Source organism: Mus pahari, chromosome 6 (assembly GCF_900095145.1).
Source record: "Mus pahari chromosome 6, PAHARI_EIJ_v1.1, whole genome shotgun sequence".
NCBI classification, from domain to species: domain Eukaryota; kingdom Metazoa; phylum Chordata; class Mammalia; order Rodentia; family Muridae; genus Mus; species Mus pahari.
Genome location: NC_034595.1, coordinates 81,873,547 through 81,880,027, shown reverse-complemented (window position 1 = coordinate 81,880,027; position 6,481 = coordinate 81,873,547). Strand labels below are relative to the sequence as shown.

The following is a 6,481-nucleotide window of genomic DNA, read 5'->3' as shown; positions in this document are numbered from 1 at the left end:
AATACACGTATGTTGTTAGCAAAGAATCCTTTATCACGTGTCATGTGCTTGCTTTAACAGAACATCCTCTCTCCTGTGTCTGCTTCAGGGAAACGTTCCTCCACGAGTTGGCCTTAGCCTTGCACACCTGAATCCACTTTAAGGAAACGTTCCTTCACCTCTTTGCCCCAGCAAAACACCATCCAACTAACTTTCCAAAAAATCCTTAAGTTTCCACTTCAAACTCCTATTTGGGATCCTTACCCTGGCATTCCTCAATGATAGACTGTGACTTTTTTTTTTTTTTGAGGCAGAGTCTCATGTAGCCCAGGCTGTTTTGGAACTTGATGTGTAGCTAAGGATGACCCTGAGAGCTCCTGATCCTCTTGTCTCCTCTCAGTGCTATCTGGGTAAATACTTTCTTCCCCTAAGTTGACTTTGGTTGGAACATGTATCTCACAGTAACATAAAGGCATATTAGAACACCACCATAAAAGGATGAAGCCACGGATCTCAAGCTAAAGAAAGCTCTTCCTTAGGTGGCTTCCTGTAAAGTATTTGGCCACAGCTCTGGAGAGCCTCTAATATAATTTCACACACTATGACCACTGACATCTTTCACTATGATGTCATACTACACAGTGACCCCCAAACTCATTCTTCCTGTGTGATTAAATTCTGTACCCTTGGACCAACATCTCTTTGTTCTTGACACCACCCCAGGCCCATGGTAACCACCATGTAAACTGCACTTATGAGACCAGCTTATCTCACTCAGCACAGTCCCAGCTCCTAGCTGGCACGTCATCACCCCTCGCCTAAGCTCTATAAAGTCCCCTTGTTTGAGCCTGGATGCTCAACTCCACTGACCTCCACCTGAGAGCTGGGCAAACCCGCTTGAGAGCTGTCTTTCAATAAGCCTGCCTTTATATTGTTGATTCCGTTTGAATTGGCTATTAGTATTTCCTCTCTAACCCTCTGGGAGTTTTTCAGTTTTTTTGTTTTTATGACTGCTTCTCCTCAGCCCTTCTGTCTATAAAACCAACCCATGGGGACACTCATTGCTTTGTAGAGCTGTGTCCTACTCCATTCTAGAATTACAAAATGAAGTCAATTACAACCCTCGAACTAAATGGTTGGAATTTTGTCCTTTAATAATAAGTAAATGAATGAGTCAATTAAAGGAGGAATGAATGGATGAATGAATTAAAAAGTGAATGAATAGCTGGATATATAGGTGTACACATGTGTGTGTATATATGTATGTATTCATATGTATAGATGATGTGGATAGATTATATATGTATAGAGGTATAGATGCTGATAATGGGGATTTAACACGGGAGCTTCTGGGTGCTAGGCAAGCACTCTACCACTGAGCTGTATCCCCAGTCCTCACATGTGAGTATTGGAGGGGAAAATGGATAAATAAAGTACCATCAAATGAAAGGGGGAAACACGTCCAGTAATGATGGAGGGAAAGTGTAAACACACATGAATGACTGCAAGAAATAACAAACCTGTCATCTCAGTACTTGAGGGGCTGACACAGAGGATCACAAGTTCAAGGCTAGCCTGGGCTCTATCTAGAAAGATTATCTCCCCAATCTCCATCTAAGAGAGATAGCTTTAGATTTTCACATTAGTTGAGAAGGTAAGGGGATGGAAGTGTGAATGGGTGGATAAAGGCGAAGGTCAAAGGGTCGCTCGCTGAATGAGCAAACACAACAGGCACACAGGCTGTCTGGCCCCTGGGGGTCTGAGAATCGTGGAGGAACCTGGGAAAGGATGCTCCCTGAGTCCTTGTGGTCTGTTGAGCAGGGGTCTCAGCAAACTGGCCCTACTCTGCTCAGAGAAGAGACGCCTGCTGGAATCTAAGCAGATGTGATTGCACAGGTGTGAGTGCAGGCAGGCTGCTCCCCAGGATGGGCGGCTCCCGCTAAGTGGAATTGACTCCACTCTTGTTCTGTCCCAGGAAATTACCTATTATGCCGCAAGCCTCCAGCATGATCTTAACAATCACCCGTTAAAATAACTGCCTTGCTGTTTCCTTACCAATTAACCTCCGGGAGGTATAATTACCTCTAGCAAGAGAAGGTGTGCTGTGTGGTCTGGGACTGGGCGGGCGCTGCTCCTGAAGCTGCCCACTCCCCAGGTCTCAACAAGGATCCGTCCAGACACGGAGAAGCACGGGGCTGTAACTGGGGTCTCTGAAGTCCACTGCCATGGGGGGACTCAAGATGATGATGGGTCCCCCAAACCCCAGTGTTTTTGCGAAATTTTGTTCCCTGCCTGTGCCCTACAGTAAGGGCGCATTTCCCACTGGGCTCACAAGGAGTTTTCTCTCAATGTCTGCTTTTCCTTCCCATTCCACACCGAGGCCAGGACTGTATCTGACTCCACCGTGTCCTCGGCCTCCAGCATGGTGTCCAGAGCAGGTGGTCAGCATACAGTAGTGGGTATTGATCAGGGCTGACGGGGGTATCGTGGTCTCTCTGGTAAGCAGACTATTTGGGGGTATTTCAAGCTCCCCGCCACAGCTGTGGATCAAAAGCAAGACACCCCCAGAAGAAAAGAAATCACACAGGGCACAGAGAGAGGGGGCAAGTAGTGAAGGTTGGTTTCATCAGATCAGAAAACTCAGTGCCCCCTCCAGAGTGGAGGATGCTAGCATTCTGTCTAGGCTCCGCCCCACAGCTACCTGGCAACAGCCAGGTGTGCCTGACTCACTAAAAAAGGGGCTGCTTGCCCCCCTCTCTCTCTCCTCTTGCTCCTGCTCTCTCTCCCTTCCCATCCCCCTCCTCCCCCCTCTCTCCACATGCTCATGGACTGCCTCCTCTGCTTCTCTCTCTCTCTCTCTCTCTCTCTCTCTCTCTCTCTCTCAACTCCCCTCCCCATGCCCTGAATTAACTCTATTCTATACTATACCATCCTGTGACTGGTTCGTCAGGGGCAAGGGATACCTCGGCGTGGGACCCGCAGAGGCAACCCTTTCCCCCACACCTAGCCACACATCTGAACGTATTCCTTCCCTCCTTATCTTTTTATAAAACATAACAGAGGGCAGACCCAGCCGAGCAGCAACCACAGAGGACTGTTGCCCCTGGGACTTGGACTTGAAGCCCTGATTCTTCATTTCTCTTTCCCTTGCTCTCCCCTGGGATGGCCTGGGATGGCCTCATCCCTGGAAGAGGATGAAAACATGTCTGTGGCTGTGATAAACTACTTTGACAAAAACCAGCTCACTCACAGGGGNGGGGGGGGGGGGACAGGATTATTTCAGCTGACAACCCCAGCTTACAGTCTGTGATGGTGGGGAAGAAAGGCAAGGCAAGAATTTCAACCGTCTATGCGTCACACCCGCAGTCGAGAGCGGAGAGAGATGAATGCACACAGGCTCATCAGCTACACGTGCTAAGCCTACATGTTCATTCTTGCTGCGGCCTCATAGTGCCCTGTCCTCAAACACTCTTCCAGCTGTCACTTGCTCTCTTTGCATAAGAGGCCTCCTGTCTCTACACCATCAGCCTGTGCTCATTTCTGGGGGGTCCCAAGAAGCAGAAAGAGCACACGTTGGGAGCACGCAGGTACAGGAACTGAGGCCGGGGCATTGCTCTAAGTGATGGTCCATGAGCTGAATCCAGGTCTCCCCACTGAACCTGATGCAGCCACATTGACCAGAGGACCCCTCACAGTACAATGGGTTACATTTGTCTGAGTCTTGCCTGAAGCGGGAAGGGGATTCAGGGTCCTTTACAAAGGCTTGTTTGATGATGCCCCACGGTGTAGTGTGGAATTATTTAAAAAAAAAAAAAATCCACACTATGTCCGGCTATGTGCTGGCAACGGAGGTCTCATGCCCCTTCCCCCGACCCCATGGGGTGCCACAAGCAGCTGTCTATCCAGGTTCCCTTAGTTAGCCTGCCACCTAAGCAATCCACACTCTGAAGCCATCTGTCCCCTGCAGCTAGCCTACCACTGGCTCTAAACCCCTTGCCCCATAAAATGAAAACTCCATAGGTTTGTACTTTACCTGCCAGATTTATAACAGAAAATCCTCAACCCCCCAAAACACCCACACGACAAACTCAAAACTCAATTGACCAACTGGGCGTGGTGGCGCACGCCTTTAATCCCAGCCCTCGGGAGGCAGAGGCAGGCGGNTTTCTGAGTTCGAGGCCAGCCTGGTCTACAAAGTGAGCTCCAGGACAGCCAGGGCTACACAGAGAAACCCTGTCTCGAAAAACCAAAAAGAAACAAACAAACAACAACACAACAACAAAACTCAATTGATCTAGATAAGATGCTGCATACATAGATTGGACAGATGTGCTCTACATTACTAAGTTGTCTATCTATGAAATCCCCAGTTACTATGGCTTCTGGGACCACGTGGTTCCGGCTCATCATCCTCTTCTACAGGTTCCATCTTGTCTTTTCCGTCTTCACCTTGTCTGTCTCTGTCTCTGTCTCTGTCTCTCTCTTTCTCTGTCCCCTCTCTAAAACTTTCAGCTCCTCCTTTTGCCACTGCCCAATCACAGGCTCTAGCCTTATCTAACTAATAAGATTTCACCTGACCTCACCTGCATATGGACACCTCTTTGAGGGGGGCAGAGAAAACAGACACAATCCATAATGCCGCTGTTCTCACGTGGCAGTAGGTGCCCAACTCTGTCGATCATTACTCTAGAGTCCCTTCCCATTTCCCTCTGCTCATCCTAAACCATCCTCACCACCTAAGGCCGGCGTCCTACACACCCAGGCCCCCAAACCTGATGAGCTCCTCTTCTGATCTCGATGCTACCAGACCGCCCTCACCTGTCTGATCAACGCTGCACCCCTCAATACAGGGGCCCTCAGTTGTCCGGATGAGGCTAGATGGAACTGGTTCCAGTGTGAACAGAGTTGACAAAAGTCACCTAAGGTCAAAAGGAGGCTCGGGGCATTTCAGGGAGTGCCTTGGTAGCCTTGAAGCGACTGTGATAAGCTCGGCTTCTGCTCTATGCCAGGCTCAGACTGGGGAAAGAGAGGCTAAGGCAGACATCAGGGGCGCCATGCCCTGTGGCCCTCACAAAGAGAAGGGGCAGGGTTGACCAAAGTACCAATGCCCCAGCTGGGGCTTATGGCTAGTGTATACCCAGTATTCAAGCAACCCACCATTGCCAACAGGACCTGTAGGGTGTATGGGGTGCTCAGATGGTGGGGCTGGGACAATTTTGGAGGTGGTAGGGTAAAATATTGACTGCAAGAGATCAAAAGAGATGGGGGGAAAGGTCATAAAAGCTGGGGTAAGAAGCTTGCCTGGAGGCCTGGAACAGCATTTGACTGTAAAATGGAAAGCTAAGCGGTGGTGTGTTCAGAGGGCCAGGATCAGTCAATGGGTCTAATGGGGGTGGGGAGGGGCGTCAGTAAAAGATGAGGCAGACAAGGGAGCACAGGCCAGTCACACAGGGCCTCGGTGTCCCTCTGACGAAAGCGGACTCCATCCCTAGTCTCCAGAGGTGGTTGGGTTATTGAGGTAGAGACTACGAGGTCGGCTATGCATGGCAGCTGACTTTCCACATGGCACTGGTCTCTTTTTACTATAATTTGGGAAGAAAGAGACCTGGTGGCAGTCCCTTGGTATCCCACACACACACCAGTGAGCGTGGCAACATATTACCATAGGGACTTTGTCTTCTAAGCCCTGTCCTGTGTCTCTCTACCTTAGCCAATGACGTCAGATGGAGAGGCAGTCCTGGCTCTGCTCTGCTCTTCGTAATGGAGCTGCAGTACCTCCGTTCCAGGTTCCACCTTGCCCTCTGCTCATTCTCTTATAGCGTCCCCAGCTCCCTCCCTGGGAAAGATTTCTGAAAAGCCAGTCCTTCTATCCTTGGGGGGGGGGGGGACTGGAGGCTTCTGGAACTTAAAAAAGAAAAAGTCACAGGTTTTTTTAGGTGTCCTTGGCAACTCACTTTTCAAACCTGCACCACCTGGTGTTTGTAGCCTGGGAACACGCCTGCCTGCAAAGGTAGAGATGGGGTGGGAGGGAACACGGGAAAAACAACGGGGCCCTTGAACGCCCTGGGACTCAAGCATTCAGAACACGACTGGCCGTGGCCATTATCACCCAGTGAAGAGCCAAGATAAAGCAGAACTTATCAGAGACACTTCTTGTCTCTGTCCCTGGAAAAGTTCCCTGGTGACTATCTGAGACTGCGTGATAATCTCTCATTCTCTGACACAACGAGGCTTGACTGCAGAAAGCTCCTTCATCACGGGAGAGAAGAGAGACCCGTTCAGAGCAGTGCCTATCGAAGCCGTTTTCTACAGAAGACTCAGGGAACAGGTACAGAGAGCTCAGCCCTGTCTGCACTGGGGACCATTGTGCCTTCACGACACCCCAAGGGCCATCATCCTCCCAAGATGCAGAGAAGGGAACTAAGGCTCAGAGTGTTGACATCGCTCTCTCTCTCTCTCTCTCTCTCTCTCTCTCTCTCTCTCTCTCTCTCTCTCTCTCTCA

At 49.9% G+C, this 6,481-nt stretch overlaps 1 long non-coding RNA gene across 1 annotated transcript in view; it reads left to right on the top strand.

Annotated features, from left to right (window-relative positions):
- Positions 1–1,689: 1,689 nt before the first annotated feature.
- The window catches only part of LOC110322755, a 10,079-nt gene continuing 5,287 nt past the window's right edge, over positions 1,690–6,481 (top strand). The window contains exon 1 of the long non-coding RNA XR_002380593.1: positions 1,690–1,875. This is a non-coding gene — a long non-coding RNA (uncharacterized LOC110322755). The remainder of the gene's footprint in view (positions 1,876–6,481) is intronic.